The 19,187-nt window shown below is 45.6% G+C and overlaps 1 protein-coding gene across 21 annotated transcripts in view; it reads right to left on the bottom strand.

Annotated features, from left to right (window-relative positions):
- LRP1 (LDL receptor related protein 1) overlaps nt 1-19,187 on the bottom strand; it is a 516,733-nt gene that overhangs the window by 406,734 nt on the left and 90,812 nt on the right. For all 21 annotated transcript variants that reach the window (XM_084836577.1, XM_084836568.1, XM_084836575.1 and 18 more), the window contains one exon: nt 16,968-17,042. The gene's annotated coding sequence lies outside the window, so the exon portion shown is untranslated. The remainder of the gene's footprint in view (nt 1-16,967; nt 17,043-19,187) is intronic.

Here is a 19,187-nt window from a genome sequence, read left to right as displayed (position 1 = left end):
TTAGGGGTTTTCTTAGTGTAATTTAGGGGTGGGCAACTTGAGCCCTCCAGAAGGTTGCTGGTCTGCAAGTCCCATGACCCCTAGCCAGCACAGCCAGTGGTGAGGGATGATGGGAGTTGTGGTCCAACAACATTTAGAGGACCACACCTTCCTCAACCCCGGTATGATTGACAGAACATTATCTCCTTAGTCTTGACCAGAGAATTCAGCTCCCTGCTCAGTCATAACGGCCACTGCATAGACTGAAGCAAGTCTAAGTGGCTGAACTTAACCCATCTCACCGGGCTGTTGTGAAGTTAAAATGGGATAACTCCATGCATATTGCTTTGAGCTCCATGGAGAAAGGATGGAAAACAACTGTGATAAATACATTTCCCACCATCGGTTATATTTGCCTAGAAAGTGTGCCAATGAACTCTAGGATAAAAGATGATGTGGACTTTTCCTTATCTTCTGCCATCCCAAATCCAGTGTTTATCTTTCCTTCCAGTTTTATTCTCTTGCTAAAGGTTAAGAGCTGGAAAAAGTGCAGAAAAGGGCAACTAAGATGATCAAGGCGCTGGAGCATCTCCCCTATGAGAGAAGGTTACAACAGCTGGGATTGTTTAGCCTGGAAAAAAGGAGGGTAAGAGGAGATATGATAGAGGTCTACAAAATTATGCATGGTGTGGAGAATGTGGGTAGGGAGACATTTTTCTCCCTCTCTCAAAATACTAGAACCTGGGGTCATCCCATGAAGCTGATTCGTGGGAGATTCAGGACAGATAAAAGTCCTCCTTTTATGTGTCCTAAATCTTCTTCACACAGCGCATAGTTAAACTATGGCATTCGCTACCACAGGATGTAGTGATGGCCTCCAATTTGGATGGCTTTAGAAGAGGATTAGACAAATTCCTGGAGGAGAAGGCTATCAATGGCTACTAGTCTAGCTACCTCCAGCACCAGAGGCAGTGAGCCTATGTACACCAGTTGCTGGGGAACATGGATGGGAGGGTGCTGTTGCACTCGGGTCATGCTTGTGGTTTCCTGGTTGGCCACTGTGTGAACAGAATGCTGGACTAGATGGACCCTTGGTCTGATCCAGCATGGCTCTTCTTCTTATGTTCTTTGTTCCCTTAAATTATGAGTATTTATTTCATATGAGACCTTTCTGGTATTTACTAGTTGTTCAGCTGTTGTCCTGCCTTATTTGGTAGTAAATTTAGGTTTGTAGTATTACTAGGAGTGTGTTTATTAGGAAAGACAACTCTGCTTTTTTTCTTTTTACACTGCAGACATTTTTCGGAGCACTGAAAACACACTAAAGTGAGTCACTAGTTTATACCGGAATGGTCAAGTGGTCAGACAGCCCAACACTCTACTCAGGGGTGGGCAACTTGTAGCCCTCCAGATATTTGGGCCTACAGCTCCCATGATCCTTTGCTGTTAGCTATGTTGGCTAGGGATGATGAGAGCTGTAGACCAAAACATCTGGAGGGCCACTAGGTCCAAAGAATCCAGGAGCTCAGAACCAAACAAGAACAAGTTTATTATTATGTGTATATAAACACGGACAATGTATGTGGTGAAAGGAATTAACAACAAGAAAAAGACCTTTCCCTCACAAAAGAGCTCTAGAACAGGGTGACTCAACTGTAGTCATTTCCACACAAAGCCTGATAGTTGGCGAAACCCTACTCTTCCACAATAAGAGCCAAAAAGCCAACATAAAGGTAAATATTCCCCCGAACATCCATTTCACCTAAGTTAATCTTTGACAAGGTTTGTCCTCGTACTCAAACATGGCCAGTATTACATCAGGATCAGAGCGTTTACCATGACGTGAGTAATTCCTGCATGCCCTTTCTCCTGATACCAAGGTTTATGATAACCCCTGCTTATTCTAGGAGAGTCCTAAAAGGCAGGCAGCTGTATTGATTCATATCAATAAACCAGTTCTAGCACTTTCCGCCATGTCTGTGGAAAGCTAAAGGGTCTTAATTCCCATTCAAGACCAAACCACCCCAAAATACTTTGCATGGGACAGTTTGCAACAATACATTGTTGCTGGGAAAATCTGTTCCTCCCACCCCCAGCTACTGGGAGGATTGTAGCTAAACTCAGAGAGAACTGGGATGTCTGGGAAGGCGTGGGAGGCAGATTACATAATCGTCCCTTCTAATCAGAAAGTCTCCGTGCTACAGAAAGTCCACTATGCCACTGCACAAAATTAACACACAGCAAAATAAGACGTCTAGTTAAAAACAGAATATATTAACTTGCCTTTGACACCAGCTTAATTGCATCCACCAAAAGCTACCCCAAAATAAAGCCTTCAGGCTTAACTAGATGTTGCATACATATTTATTTAAACCCCGAAGATTGCTCTTAAAAAGGAAAAACAGTTTTTTAGAGTTGGTGGTTAAACAGAGTGGATAAATAGAGGGGGTGCATAATCTTTTCCCTGGGCTGTTTATCTGCTCAAAAGCAGTTCCCCTCCCCCATTGCTGCTTTTCATTTCTTGGGGTTCCAGACATGTTTGTGAGGATGAGAATGTGTCTAGAACCCCAAGGGGGCAACAGTAAGGAGCAGTTTTGTCAGGGGAGTTGCCAGTGCTGGCCCAAGATATTTTGCTGCCTGAAGTTGAGCTCAAATGGCATCCCCTCACCCACCTCCATGCTAGGGTCAACGTTTTAAAATGCCTTGTTGCACCATTCAGACACCAATGGCTGGCTTCCCGTGCAGCCGGAAGCAGGTCACTTAATCCTGATGCATGGCAAGGCTGGCCTTGGGCATTGCCCAACTAGTGGGGAAGTAGTTAAGCATCTCCTCACCCCTGCCACTTGCCTGCTGAATACCATCCCCTTCCTAAATCTGCTTTTCCTTATTAAAAGCAGCTGTCAGGGTATAAATGCATGCATGCAACATCTAGAGGAATCCCTTATAATACTTCCAGAAAATGCTCTGATTTGAAACGTTGCAGGGCAGCCATCAATCACTTTGCTTTGTACTCAGCTACTTGGACTGAACACATGGATGGCACAATCAAGAAGGTGCTGTTAACTGATCATGATAGAACATAATCTTACCTTTCTGCCACCATTGCATCTGCTCAGACCTGGCCAGCAGAGCTGCTGTGAATAGCTAGGGGTCTTTTATATCATGGCTCACAGAGTGGAGGGGAAGACTGCTTGGTTGCCCACTGTGACCAATTTGCGAGGCTCTTTGCCAATAAAGTTCCAGAAAAACCCTCTCTTAGTCCTATGCAGGGTCAGGCCATCCCTTGGGCAGGGAGGGCAGAGCCTGTCACACACCAAATTTCTCTGTCCTCACTGGACCAGATTCCATCCTGTATTTTCTATACCCCCACCAACTTCCAAGTCCCCAGAAAGAATGATTCTCCTGACTCCACTGAACTCTATGCTTGCTGTTTTTCTGTATGCTCAGTTGTAGTGTTGATTTGCACATGCTCAATTGTAACTTTCCACAGGTGTGCTCAGTCTCCTGTTTCTTGCCTGTGCACACTGCACATGCTCTCCTCCTCCTCCTCCTCCTCCTTAGGTTAGGCAGGCACAGAAGGTCAGGCAAAGTGTCTGGGAGGATGGCTCTGCATGCTTGCCAAATATGGTACTGCTCAATTGCACTGATCCCATCAGGATCCAAGAATTCATATGTGAAAAGGGCATCCATCTATGATGCCCACAGCCAAGCATTATCTTGGGGTTTTAACAAATTAATTCTTGCACTTATGGAGAAGAATCCAATGGACGTCTTGAGGCCAGAACATGAGAGAGCACTGAGTGAACAGCATGTCAGTAGATAGACTCAGCCTCGGGGGCCCTTAATGGTCCTTATTCATTTAGCATTGCTGGCAGAAATTGAGAGGGGGGGGAGAGAGAGAGAGAGAGAGAGAGAGAGAGAGAGAGAGAGAGAGTCTGTCTTTCTGTGGTGTGTGTGAGTGGCCAGCAGCCAAGTCCCTGAGACCAGAGGGACTTTGCTTTACTTTATGCCTTTTTATTTGTGTGGATGGGATGGGATGGGATGGGATGGAATGGGGTGTGGTGGGGTGGGGGGAGCCCCTGGGGGGGGGTCCCAGGAGTCTAACCCTATTTCCCCCCATTTTCTACAAATCACTAAATTTGTTTAAACTGGCAGCTTGAGGGCATGGGAATAATTGTGAGGTATGTGTTGCATCCCCTTCATGGATCACTGCCTTGTTGTGGCGAAGGGGCTTGCGTAACTCAGTGAAGCCATAAGCTATGCCGTGCAGGGCCACCCAAGACGGACAGGTCATGGCAGAGAGTTCTGACAAAATGTGGTCCACTGGAGAAGGAAATGGCAACCCACTCCAGTATTCTTGCCAAGAAAACCCCATGGAACGTATCACAAGGCTAAAAGATATGACGCCGGAAGATGAGCCCCTCAGGTCAGAAGGTGTCCAATATGCTACTGGGGTAGAGCAGAGGGTATTTCCAAGTAGCGCCAGAAAGAGTGAAGCGGCTGGGCCAAAGCCGAAAGGACACTCAGCTGTGGATGTGTCTGGTGGTGAAAAGAAAATCCGATGCTGTAAAGAACAATATTGTTTAGGAACCTGGAATGTCAGATCAATGAATCAAGGTAAGCTGGAGGTGGTCAAACATGAGATGGCAAGATTGAACATCGACATCTTGGGAATCAGCGAACTAAAATGGACAGGCATGGGCGAATTTAATTCAGGTGACCATAATATCTACTATTGTGGGCAAGAATCCCTTAGAAGAAATGGAGTAGCACTCATAGTCAACAAAAGGGTGGGAAAAGCAGTACTGGGGTACAATCTTAAAAATGATAGAATGATCTCAGTACGAATCCAAGGCAAACCATTCAACATCACAGTAATTCAAGTCTATGCCCCAACCACTGAGGCCGAAGAAGCTGAGGTTGATCGGTTCTATGAAGACCTACAACACCCTCTAGAACTAACACCAAAAAAAGATGTCCTCTTCATCATAGGGGATTGGAATGCTAAAGTAGGAAGTCAAGAAATCACCGGGATAACAGGCAGGCATGGCCTTGGTGTACAAAATGAAGCAGGACAAAAGCTAATAGAGTTTTGCCAAGAGAACATGCTGATCATAGCAAACACTCTTTTCCAACAGCACAAGAGGCGACTCTACACATGGACATCACCAGATGGTCAATATCGAAATCAGATTGATTATGTCCTTTGCAGCCAAAGATGGAGAAGCTCCATACAGTCAGTAAAAACAAGACCTGGAGCTGACTGTGGCTCAGATCATGAGCTGCTTCTTGCAAAATTTCGGCTTAAATTGAAGAACGTCGGGAAAACCACTAAACCGTTCAGGTATGACCTAAATCATATCCCTGATGAATATACAGTGGAGGTGAGGAATAGATTTCAGGGATTAGACCTGATAGACAGAGTGCCTGAGGAACTATGGACGGAGGTCCGTAACATTGTTCAGGAGGCAGCAACGAAATCCATCCCAAAGAAAAAGAAATGCAAGAAAGCCAAGTGGCTGTCTGATGAGGCTTTACAAGTAGCTCACGAAAGAAGGGAAGCGAAAAGCAAGGGAGAAAGGGGAAGATATACCCAAATGAATGCAGAGTTCCAGAGAATAGCAAGGAGAGACAAGAAGGCCTTCTTAAATGAACAATGCAAAGAAATCGAGGAAAACAACAGAATGGGAAAGACGAGAGATCTCTTCAAGAAAATTGGAGATCTCAAGGGAACGTTTTGTGCAAAGATGGGCATGATAAAGGACAAAGAAGGCAGGGACCTAACAGAAGCAGAAGAGATTAAGAAGAGGTGGCAAGAATACACAGAAGAACTATACAGGAAAGATCTGAATGTCCCTGATAGCCATGATAGTGCGGTCACTGAACTTGAGCCGGACATCCTAGAGAGTGAAGTCAAGTGGGCCTTAGGAAGCATTAGTAACAACAAAGCTAGCGGAGATGACAGTATTCCAGCCGAGCTATTTAAAATCCTAAAAGATGATGCTGTTAAAGTGCTGCATTCAATATGCCAACAAATCTGGAACACTCAACAGTGGCCACAAGACTGGAAAAGGTCAGTTTACATTCCAATTCCAAAGAAGGGCAACGCCAAAGAGTGTTCAAACTACCGCACCATTGCGCTCATTTCACATGCCAGCAAGGTGATGCTCAAAATCCTACAAGCTAGGCTTCAGCAGTATGCGAACCGAGAACTACCGGAAGTACAAGCTGGGTTTAGAAGAGGCAGAGGAACTAGAGATCAAATCGCCAACATTCGCTGCATCATGGAGAAAGCAAGAGAATTCCAGAAAAACGTCTATTTCTGCTTCATTGACTACGCTAAAGCCTTTGATTGTGTGGATCACAACAAACTGTGGCAAATTCTTAAAGTGATGGGAGTACCAGACCACCTTACCTGTCTCCTGAGAAACCTGTACGAGGGTCAAGAAGCAACAGTAAGAACCAGACATGGAACAACCGATTGGTTCAAAATTGGGAAAGGAGTACGACAAGGCTGCATATTGTCACCCTGCTTATTTAACTTATATGCAGAGTACATCATGAGAAATGCCGGGTTGGATGAATCAGAGGTCGGAATTAAGATTGCCGGGAGAATTATCAACAACCTCCGATATGCAGACGATACCACCCTAATGGCAGAAAGCGAAGAGGATCTCAAGAGCCTCTTGTTGAGGGTGAAAGTGGAGAGTGCAAAAGCTGGTTTGAAACTCAACATTAAAAAAACTAAGATCATGGCATCTGGCCCCATCACTTCCTGGCATATAGAAGGGGAAGAAATGGAAGCAGTGACAGATTTTACTTTCTTGGGCTCCAAGATCACCGCAGACGGTGACTGTAGCCATGAAATTAAAAGACGCTTGCTCCTTGGGAGGAAAGCTATGGCCAACCTAGACAGCATAGTAAGAAGCAGAGACATCACCTTGCCGACAAAGGTCCGTCTAATCAAAGCTATGGTTTTCCCAGTAGTAATGTATGGCTGTGAGAGCTGGACTATAAGGAAGGCTGAGCGCCGAAGAATTGATGCTTTCGAACTGTGGTGCTGGAGAAGACTCTTATGAGTCCCCTGGACTGCAAGGAGGTCAAATCAGTCCATCCTAAAGGAAATCAACCCTGAGTGCTCATTGGAAGGACAGATAATGAAGCTGAAGCTCCAATATTTTGGCCACCTAATGCAAAGAAAAAACTCCCTGGAAAAGACCCTGATGCTGGGAAAGACTGAAGGCAAAAGGAGAAGGGGACAGCAGAGGATGAGATGGCTAGATAGCATCACCGATGCAATGAATATGAACTTGAGCACGCTCCGGGAGAGAGCGCAGGACAGGAAGGCCTGGCGTGCTATGGTCCATGGGGTCACGAAGAGTCGGACACGACTGAACAACTGAACAATGTGTTGCATGTCAATGGGGGCCTAAACTTCTCACCATTTTTTCTGCTTTCTCCCAATTTTTTTCCAAATCCCCCCCAGTTTGCTCTTTCTGTGCAGTGGGCTGCTGCTATATCACATAAATGTGGGCTCAAAAGACTGCTTTTGTGTTGTTGTGTGGATCAGAGACACCCTGCTTTGTACTCATGCTCTTGCAGTTAACGTACATATTTGTTATTTATTTTAAGCATTCTTATCCTGCTCCTCAACTGACAAGCTCCCAGAGTGACTTATGAAAGGTAAATAGAAACAATAATAAGTCAGTAAAACCACCAGCTATTTAAAGAGATGGTGATAACAATCATTCTCTTCAGAGACACCTTCCAACCCTCTGATTTGCACTCATGATCTTGCAGTTAACTGGTATTTTATTTATTTATTGCATTTATACCCCGCCTTTTTTCCTCTTGCAAGGAACACAAGGTGGCTTACATTATCCTCCTCCTCTCCATTTTATCCTCACAACAACAACCCTGTGAGGTAGGTTGGGCTGAGAGTCTGTGACTGGCCCAAAGTCACTCAGTGAACTTCCATGGCCGAGTGGGGACTAGAACCCGGATCTCCCAGCTCCAACAGATGCACGGGCGCTGGCTAGTGTGAACTGCTGGCTCTGCCTACTGTGACTTCCTGGCTTGACCTACTGTTAGCTGCCTTGCCTTCTGCCCCACCAGCCCCAGTGCGCACTAGTGGGACACTCTAATATTCCATTCTTAGGCAGGGTGCTCGAGTGTGTGGTGGCTTGTTAGCTCCAGGTTTTTCTGGATGGAATGTATTATCTAGATTCATTTTGATCCAGCTTTAAGCTGAATTTTGAGATTGAGATTACCTTGGTTGCCTTGGTGGTTGCCAGGAATTGGACAGGGGAAGTACATCCCTGTTGGTTCTGCTGGACCTCTCTGGCTTTTGACACCATCAGCCATGGTGTCCTTTTGGACTAGTTTGCAGGGATGGCAATTTAAGACATGGTGTTATGGTGGCTTTGGTCCTTTCTGGAGGGACAGTTTCAGAAGGTGGTGCTGGGGAATGCCTGTTTGACATTTTGGTTGTTGGTCTATGGTGTCTCTCAGGGTTCTATCTTGTCTCCCAGCATTAATGAAACTTTGGGGGAGGTCACTTGGAGTTTGGGGGTTCAGTGTCACCAATATGCTGATGACACCCAACTCTCTCTCTCCTTTCCATCTCATTCCATTGACAATATCTTGAACCATTGCCTGGAAACAACAATAGACTGGATGTGGACTAAGAAATTGGAAATGAATCTAGACAAGACAGAGGTGTTCTTGGTTAGTAGAGTTGACCCAGGAATTGGAGTTCAGCCAATACTGGATGGGATAGCACTTCCCTTGAAAAATCAGGGTTGTAGTTTGGGGTTTCTTTGGGATCCAGTCTTGACTCTGAATGCCCAGGACTTGGCTGTGGCCAGGACTGCCTTTGTCCAGCTGAGGATGGTGCTCCAACTACAGCCATTCCTGAAGAATGCAGATGTGGCCAGGGTGGCACATGCCTTAGTTACATCACATTTGGATTAATGCAATGCCTTTGAAGGGTATTCAGAAACTACAGTTGATCCAGAATCCAGCAGCCCGATTGTTAACGGGATGCATAATTTAGGGTGCATAGATGCCAAAGTATTCATGAGATTCTCTGGGTATAGGGATGTCTGTAGGAAGGCCCTGCACAGACCAGCTCCATGATATGCCCATGATAAAATAAAATATCAAAAAATATTATATGCCCATGATAAAATAAAATATCAGCTCCATGATAAAATAAAATAAAATAAATAATAGTATTAGCTTACTGCTATAGCACATGCTTTGCAAGCAGAAAGTCCCAGGTTTATTCTCTGGTGTTTCCAGTTGAAAGGACCAGGTAGCAGATGGTATGAAAGACCTTTATCTGCCGAAAATGTTGGAGAGCCACTTCCAGTCACAACAGTAGACAATACTATGTAGTTGGATAAATAGTCTCAAGTGGTATAAGGAAGCTTCCTATATTACCTTTTCAAATGTGTTTGTTTACCCTTAGTCATCACACCCTTAGCCACACGTACAACAACATCTTCATAAACCAACATCCTCCTGTTTAATGTGTTTCTGTTGCACTATCTATCTACTTTGCCTTGTGTTTTTTGTACCGGGGCATCAGATCAGATGTATCACTGTAACCAGTAACAAATTAACTACATAAGGAGTCCGCTCAGAGTCGCCGACACCATTTCCTTTCTCACATAATTTCCCTCTTCAGTTCTTGAAAGCAATTCAATTAAAGAACTTATTTTCAGGTGACTCAAACAGCTTCCTACATTCTGTTTCCCCAGTATGTCCTCGGTGATGGACAGAACGCCGTTCAGGATTTGCTAGTGCTCCTTTAGAATATTTGGCTTTAGCTGGAGAGCTTGTGATCTACAGGCAGCTCTCACCAGTGGCACTGTGTAAACAGTGTCTCTGTGGGCTGGTTCGTATGACATGCTGGGCTCACCATGGGTTATTTAACTGATGATGAGCAGGTGCATGTGGCTGCCACTAAGAATACACAACCTCTGATGGGTTTGAAGTGTGTCATCTGAACCCGGCCACCATGGGTTATTCCACACAGCAAACTGTAGGTTATGCAAGGGTTGTTTAACTCTTGAATGCCCCATTGTGGCTGGGATCAGATGAGATGGCGCAACCCCATTGGGGATTGCATATTCTTAATGGCGGCTGGACATACCCGGAACACACCGCAGCTCATTGTGGGTTAAATAATCCCCACAGTGTATCATGTGAACCGGGTCTCTCTCTTTTAAATCTGTGTTTTGGGGTTTTCTTTACTGTCAGGGAAGAAGCTAGGCAAAGGGTGGAGAACACAGCGTAGGTATGATGGGGGAAATGGTATAATAGTAATGTGATTTGAAAAGCTACACCTCACTGCATCTCTTTCTTGTGCAGAACATTTAAAGCACGTGTGGGCAACTTGGAATCCGCACACAGCCCCCGTGGCCTTCTTAGCAGCCTCCCCCCACTTAATTTGCTGCAGTGGCAGCAAAAAAAAGCAGTGATTCCATTGGTCATATCTGCAGATCTACCTGCTCTTACTTGGAACCATCACCTACTGATTTTTGCAACTCAAACAGCTGTTGAAGGCAGAAGAGTGGGGACAGGCCAGTTTTGTAGTTGTGGTAATGGTTGGTGGTAGTAATAATATTGGTAGTTGTTGTTCTGGTCAGCTGGCAGCCCAACTGGTATTGGGACCACAGAGCCCAGGCCTGAGGCTTGTGTCTCCTGCCAGGTGGTAGCGTGCACCCATGACATTTGTAATTGTTTGGGCTGACTTACTTGATGCTCATCGGTGACACTGAACCAAGTTGCCGCCTTGGGTTCCTTGGAGGAAAAAAGGCGGGATATAAATTTAATAAATAACTATAATAAATAATAAGTTATCCCTATGTGGTGTTCACAATGGACCCCATGCTCTGCACAAACAACAAGGACTTGCTGTGTCACGAGCAAGCTGGGACACTTGGAAGAGAGCATGACAGCCTGTACAGACCTCAGTGTATGGAGCTTGGCAAAGATGTGGATCATGCCCAGAATTTGGCCCCACGTGGTTTTGCTGCAGCTGGAAGGGAAGTCAGGGAAGGTTGGGCATCGTCCATGCCAAAGGTCTGCCCTCAGAACGGAGCCACGGAACAAAAAAGATGGAGCCAAGAAGGGCAGGGTGTGCACTTTCTGCCTCCGCTTTCCGAGCTGCAGGGACACATCTGCTTCTCATAAAGCGAGTGATTAACGCTCACTGTTAAATGTGTGAAGTGCAACGAAAGGAATGCAGTGCGCTGCTGCGGACTGTATTCCCCTTGCCAACCCTCCCCACCCAAGCAGTTCATCTCATGCAACCTTGGCTTGAAAGGCTGCCATTCTTTTCTATTGCTGGGAGTTAAGGGCAGAGCTGGGCGTACAGTCAGACTGCAGGGTTTGTGCGTGCTGCCTGGCCTAATGTTTGATTTTATTTTGCCTCTTGCATAATTCCTTTTGAGAACAGGCTAAAAAGACCCCTTCAAAGCCCTGCTTAGCTTTCATCCTCTCCCCTCACCACCACTGCAACTTTCAGCTACATTTATTTACCTTGATTTTCCCTCCCTCACACCCCACCCAGGCGAGTGTTGAACTGCTTTCAGTCCAAGGGTCAGATTCAATTTTGGAGAAGCTCTTGGGAGCGGCGGTCATGGTGGGTGGAGCCGAAGGCAAAAGGGGCAGGACCAAAAATGCCAGCGTACTTTAGCTTAAGACTCTCACTGCCAGTAACTATGCCTTAGGAAAGGCATCAGCCTTTTAGAATAGGGGGAGGGGGGAAGTGTGCCAAAACTGGGTGATTTTGTAAGAGCACATGTATGCGAAAGGTGCAGGATAAAAAGTATAAAATAAATATAAATAAATTAGCATTAGAACGGGGATGGTGAGGATTCGGGGTAGGAGGGGTGGTGGACCTCCTACCCGTTTTTGCACGCAGACGGTCCAAAGTTCGATCCCCAGCATCTCCAGGTAGAGCTGGAAAAATTCGTGCCTGAAACCCTGGAGAGCTGCTGCCAATCAGTGTCGACAATACTGGGCTAGAGGACCCCATGTTCTGACTCAGTATAAAGCTGAGATTCTATGTTCCTTCCTATGTAAATGGTAGTGGAGGAGCAAATATAAGACTGCTAGTATGGTTTAGTGGTTCAAGTGTAAGACTTAGCCTGGGGAGACCCAGGTTCAAATCCCTACTCAACCATGGAGTCCCCTGGGTGATAATGGGCCAGTTACTATCTCAGCCTAACCTACGTCTCAAGGTGATTGTAAAGGAAGGAAACTGGATAGCCCCATGGACTTTCCAGAGCACCTGCATAATAAATAATGTGGGGAGTGGTGGAGCACAGCCTTTGCAGGCAGAAGGTCCCAGGTTCGATCCATGGCATCTCCAGGTAGGGCTGGAAAAACTCCTACCTGAAATCCTGGAGAGACATTACTGCCAGGCAGAGTGGACAGTACTGAGCTAGATGGACCAAAGGTCTAAGGCAACTTCCTACATTCCTGTTTAATAGGGATGTGTCTTCCACGTGGCAGCAGAATTGCAATAAGAATAGGCCTGTAAGAATAACCTGCTCCCTTTCCCCAGTATGCATCATTTTAAAAGAAATCAGGGCTTCTGCTACACATACATATGCATAGTGGGTATATTAAGATCACTATGGCATGGGGGTGGGCGAAGGCGGGGGAAGAGAATGGAGAGTAATTAATTATATTCCTAGAGGTGGCATAATGACTAGAAACAGTGTGGCGCTGGCACTCTCTGGTGGTCACTGCACAGATTACAGCAAGGTAGTGGGTGTGGTTGATTTTACAGTCTGGTACACCCATTAATTGGGTTTAAGCCAATTTACCAGACAAATGATTATCACTCTTTAGTGCAGTCAAGGTGCAGCTGTTACCATTTGTTGCACACAATCCCAGATTTCTTCCCTCAAGGCTGCACTTCTGTTGCAGAGTTATTGCATTTTCATGGCACAGGATGAGCTGCAGGAAAATTACGTAGATGGCTGGGGAAATGTGTTTTTCATACCCACCCCCAAGATAACATTCATCCATTGCTATTAGGGTTGCCACCTCTTTTACCAGGACTTGCTCCTGTGCCTTTCACAGCAGGGTGACACACAGAAATTAAGCTGCTTAAGTCCCCCACCACCACCGCCGCCGCCACACACACAGTATGGAGATGAACAGCATCTCTACACCAGCCTAAAATCCTGCATTTAAAAGGGGGCTTTCTGCTTCCGTTTTAAATGCAGGATCACAATGGACTCCCTTACACATGCTTCCTTTTCCCCTTCCTCCTCCCCCTTATCTATGTCTTCCATATGTTTCACTGATCTCACTCCTCTTCTTGTGCCTTTTGCGTGGAGGGAACTCAAGTGGGGTAACTTGATTGCTCATTATCTCTGATCTATTTAAAAATGGAATTCAGGTCAATTAGTGCAGGAGACGCCCTAGAGGTTCACAATCTCATCTAAAGGGCCTGCAAACTTCCGTGAGTGAGCCATCTCAAAAGAAGGATAAAACTCCACCTGAAAAAGCCCAAAGTGATGTGTTGTGTAATTTCTGTGTGTCAGCCTGCTGTGAAAGGGAAAGGAATTGGTCCAGTTAAAAAACAATATGGCAACCCTAATTGCCAGTTCTGCATTGGTTGTGGTTGAGTGTCAAAGGAATCTTCTCTGTTAATATATCACAAATGTCAGGGTTGAGACCTAGCATGAAAATTGGTTCTGGGACAAATTAAGCTGCCTTATACTGAATTTAGTGCATTGCTATCTATTCTGACTGGCAGCTGCTGGGTATCAGGCAGAGCAGGCGAGAGAGAGGAACAGGTCTTTCTCACAAGCAGCGACGGCATCAGGGGTGCAGAACCTCTCTCAGCCCGAGGACCAAATTTCCATACCTGAGAAACTCTGGGGGGCTGCATTCCAGTGGTAGGCCAATGGCAAAAGGGGTGGAGACAAAGGCTAAAGGGGCAGGGCTAAAATTATAAATAAATAAATAAATATATATATACACACACACACACATATACATACACACACACACATACATATACACACACACACACACACCCCAGTATACTGTAGCTTTAAACTCCTACTGCCAGTATCTAAGCCTTAGGAGAGGCATTTCAACCTTTTAGAACAGAAGAGCATGACAAAGCTGGAAAGCCACCAAATGACTGGAGGTTGGGGAAAAGGGGTATGGCTATCTGGAGAACCCCAGAGGGCTGGGGTAGAACCTGGGATGTTCTGCATGTGCTCTGCTACCAAACTACAAGCTCCTGCTAGGGACTGAGCCCTGGTTTGAATTTAGCCCAGTCCTGGAGAACAGCCCCTACCCCCGCCCCATGGGGAGTGATGCACCCATTCCCACATCCACTTCCTACTTAGGCTACTACCAACTCCTTAACATGGCTAGTGATCCCACATGCTCAATGAAGATATTTGTGACCTAAGTAGAAGCAATGCAAAAGGGCCTAAAATGTACATTCCCTGTATTTCACTCCTCACTCAGGGATGGTTCTTACAAGATCCACACTTGATTGCCATTCATATACATTTTAAAGCAGGGGTGGGAAACTTGTTGCAACTCCAGATGTTTTGGCCCGCAGCTCCCATCATCCCTCACCATTGGCTATGCTGGCTTGGGCTGATAGTAGCTGTAGGCCCAAACATCTGCAGGGCCACAAGTTGCCCATCCCCCTTTTAAACTGAGACAGGGCTAAAACACCCACACACCTTGAGAGAAATGGAGGTGGATGAGCGGCCAGGGGCCTGGGGAAAAGAGTGCAGGAGGCATGGTGCTGAGGGAACAAGAAGCCAAGAGGAAATGGAAGTGGGAGATCAGTTAAGATGGTCCAGCTGCAGAGACATATGGAATCCAAGAGATTTCTGAATGCATGGGGGGATTTTCCAGCTGACGTGGTTGGCAAATCTAAAGCTGGGGGGTGTTTCCACCAGCGATGTACTCTGAGCCGGCTGCGTGTTGAAGTCACTAGAGATACATGATGTCGTGGCCAACCAGCAGCCACCCCAGAGCTTATCAGGGAAAAACCAGATTTCCTGAGACTGCTTAAAGTCTGATTCTTTCCTCAAGTCGGGTTCTTGGCGGAATAGTTGCTGTGTGCCCCAACCCCTGCATTTCCCTCAGGCATGCTAGCCCTGCCCAGGGGCGTGCCTTTCACCATGATGCTGGTCAAGGGGTGTTTCCTGTCCCTGCACAAACCAATTAGTGTCTCCTCAGAAGTAACTCTCATTGTGCTGAATGAGACTTGTCCCCTGAATGACCACATCACAATGTACAGAGAGCCCCTCAATTGAAATGGCAGAAATTAAAGCATATTCCCTAAATGCTCCAAAGCGCAATTTCGAGGCTCCAATTCTGCATTGTTTTGTTTATTGCCTTAGGAAGGAACTACTTCACAGCTTCGTTATAGAGATCCTGCAAAGTATTGGTTTGGTTAGAAAGGGGGCTGGTTTCCCATCTATGTGTTCTCCCCCACACCTTGTCTTTCCCAGCACAAGCATGTGTGTGTCTACTCGGAAGTAACTCCGATTGTGCTCAATGAGGCTTGCTCCTGAACTGCAGGTGCATCTGGACCTTCAGGGGAAAGGAAAAAGGGGGGGAGGGGGGAAGCCTCTCTTATTGGTTGAGCAGCCCCTGCCAGTCAGATGACGTTCACTCCAAACACCACCCCCACCCGGATGTATGTTCTGTGAAGCCATATTTACTGGTGCGGCGCACTCGCTCATGGAGCCCTGCATGGACCAAAGCGCAGCAAAGCTGATTCCTTTTTAAAAAATCTGGTACTCCTCCATTTGCTTCTCCTTCCGTTGTCGTGGAAACACCCCCTTGGTCTCATTATGGAATGGTGAAATGGAAAAGTGGCAAAGATGAATCTAGGTATACTTCCAAGCTCCATGCTTGCTCTTTCAGGAGAAGTTAAACCCCATCTAGGGCAGGTTGTTTACCCAGTTCCTGAACATGGGAACCACTAATCCACACAGCGCTTGTTTGCACATCATGACACACCACCATGGGTTAATTAAGTTGTGGAGTGTCGCAATGTACGCTGGCCGCCAATTTGAGTATCTAAGCTGCAGTGGGCGTGCGCTGTGACTTGTCATGTCATGCAAATGTCTCCCTATCCACTTTCTGCATGTGGAAAACCATGCATAGTTTTATACACCTCCATCATGTCTTCTCTTACTTGCCTTTTTTTTTTTTACTAAGCTAAACATACCCAAACGTTGCCCTTTCTGCACCTTTTCCAAGTCCACTCCTGAAGACCTGCTTGTTTACTCTGACCTTCCCTAGATTATGTTTTATTGGACAGCTCTATAGCTGCAATTACGCTGTAATTTTTTCCAGTAATGTTTTATTGCTGGTGCTTGTCGTTTTATGAATCTTTGCTGCCTTATTACTCTATCTATCTATCTATCTATCTATCTATCTATCTATCTGATGCATTTTATTATTGTAAGCTGGCTTGGGAGGGCTTCTGCTCTGAGAGGTGGCCTAGAAATATTTTAAATAAATAAAAACTGTGGTCACACCATCAGTTTCTATAAGGCCATTATGATATTAGGAGTTTTATTTTCGATTCATTTTCTAATTATGCCCAACGTGGAATTTGCCTCTTTAGGCCCAACGATTGCCTTCATAGGCAATGGGATTCTTTGCTGGGCTAAAATATTTTATTTTTTGCCTGCCTGCCTGCCTGCCTGCCTGCCTGCCTGCCTTCCTGTCTTTTTAAAAACCAGCAGAGCCAAGAGCTCAGCAGTCTCTTCACTGCTTCACCTTGCCCTACAAGGGTACCTGGAGGAATTGTGTGTGTGTGTGAATTTTCCCTTCCCCGCCCACATGGATGTTCCATCCACTAGCATAGACTGAACGTACAGGATATAGAGACACAGAGAGAGACACACAGAGAAAGCACTATGCCCCTGGTAGCGTGGAAATAAAGTCAGTTGCTGTTCTATTCGCACCTTATAGCAGAAGAGTAAATCATCCAGAAGTACTTGGAGCTGCCTGTCTGGAAGCACCTGGATTTCAAGATGTATCTGTAACAGAAAGGATAACCTTTAAATAAATCATCTAGAGATTCAACTGTATTTCCTGTGCTTGGAACAGGGACAAAGGATTTTTTTTTGTTAAATCATACTACATGTGTTAATCTCCTCACCCACGGAATGATGTCTGTGTTATCACCCAACAACATTTTGTGAATGGCCGCTCTTAAGGTAATTGTCACTGTCAGTTGGCATTTCAATTCCCTCTGTCTACAATCCCTCCCCCCATCCCCCCAGATTTATAGATATTCATATATCTATAAATCTGCCAACCTGATTTTAACACTTCATGCACTGATGAAGCGGACAATGGCTGAGAAAGCTTATGCCGGAATATATGTGTAAGGTGTCACAAGACTCTTAAATTGATGGATCGATTAGGCCAGACTTCTACAACCTGGCGCACTCCAGATGCATTGGACTTTCTTTCTTTATTAAATTTCTTAATCACCCATCTGGCTGGTCATGCAGCCACTCTGGGCGATGTACAATGGTACAATTTAAAACAGTAAAATTATACATTAAAACATTATTTAAAAATACCCTGTTGTTGTTGTTTATTCGGTCAGTCGCTTCCGACTCTTTGTGACTTCATGGACCAGCCCACGCCAGAGCTTCCTGCTGGCTGCCGCCATCCCCAGCTCCCCCAAGGTCGAGTCCGTCACCTCCAGAATATCATCCATCCATCTGGCCCTTGGTCAGCCCCTCTTCCTTTTGCCTTCCACTTTCCCTAGCATCAACATCTTCTCCAGGGCATCCTGTCTTCTCATTACGTGGCCAAAGGACTTCAGTTTTGCCTTTAAGATCATTCCCTCAAGTGAGCAGCCTGGCTTTATTTCCTGGAGTATGGACTGGTTTCTGGAGAAGGAAATGGCAACCCACTCCAGTATTCTTGCCAAGAAAACCCCATGGAATGTATCACAAGGCTAAAAGATATGACGCCGGAAGATGAGCCCCTCAGGTCGGAAGGTGTCCAATATGCTACTGGGGAAGAGCAGAGGGTATTTCCAAGTAGCGCCAGAAAGAGTGAAGCGGCTGGGCCAAACCCGAAAGGACACTCAGCTGTGGATGTGTCTGGTGATGAAAAGAAAATCCGATGTTGTAAAGAACAATATTGTTTAGGAACCTGGAATGTCAGATCAATGAATCAAGGTAAGCTGGAGGTGGTCAAACATGAGATGGCAAGATTGAACATCGACATCTTGGGAATCAGCAAACTAAAATGGACAGGCATGGGCAAATTTAATTCAGGTGACCATCATATCTACTATTGTGGGCAAGAATCCCTTAGAAGAAATGGAGTAGCACTCATAGTCAACAAAAGGGTGGGAAAAGCAGTACTGGGGTACAATCTTAAAAATGATAGAATGATCTCAGTACGAATCCAAGGCAAACCATTCAACATCACAGTAATTCAAGTCTATGCCCCAACCACTGAGGCCGAAGAAGCTGAGGTTGATCGGTTCTAATAGAGCTAATAGAGTTTTGCCAAGAGAACATGCTGATCATAGCAAACACTCTTTTCCAACAGCACAAGAGGCAACTCTACACATGGACATCACCAGATGGTCAATATCGAAATCAGATTGATTATGTCCTTTGCAGCCAAAGATGGAGAAGCTCCATACAGTCAGTAAAAACAAGACCTGGAGCTGACTGTGGCTCAGATCATGAGCTGCTTCTTGCAAAATTTCAGCTTAAATTGAAGAACGTCGGGAAAACCACTAAACCGTTCAGGTATGACCTAAATCATATCCCTGATGAATATACAGTGGAGGTGAGGAATAGATTTCAGGGATTAGACCTGATAGACAGAGTGCCTGAGGAACTATGGACGGAGGTCCGTAACATTGTTCAGGAGGCAGCAACGAAATCCATCCCAAAGAAAAAGAAATGCAAGAAAGCCAAGTGGCTGTCTGATGAGGCTTTACAAGTAGCTCACGAAAGAAGGGAAGCGAAAAGCAAGGGAGAAAGGGGAAGATATACCCAACTGAATGCAGAGTTCCAGAGAATAGCAAGGAGAGACAAGAAGGCCTTCTTAAGTGAACAATGCAAAGAAATTGAGGAAAACAACAGAATGGGAAAGACGAGAGATCTCTTCAAGAAAATTGGAGATCTCAAGGGAACGTTTTGTGC

This window comes from Heloderma suspectum, chromosome 2 (assembly GCF_057233095.1).
Source record: "Heloderma suspectum isolate Gila_16-S chromosome 2, 16-S_ref, whole genome shotgun sequence".
NCBI lineage: Eukaryota > Metazoa > Chordata > Lepidosauria > Squamata > Helodermatidae > Heloderma > Heloderma suspectum.
This window is presented reverse-complemented; position numbering and strand designations above follow the sequence as displayed.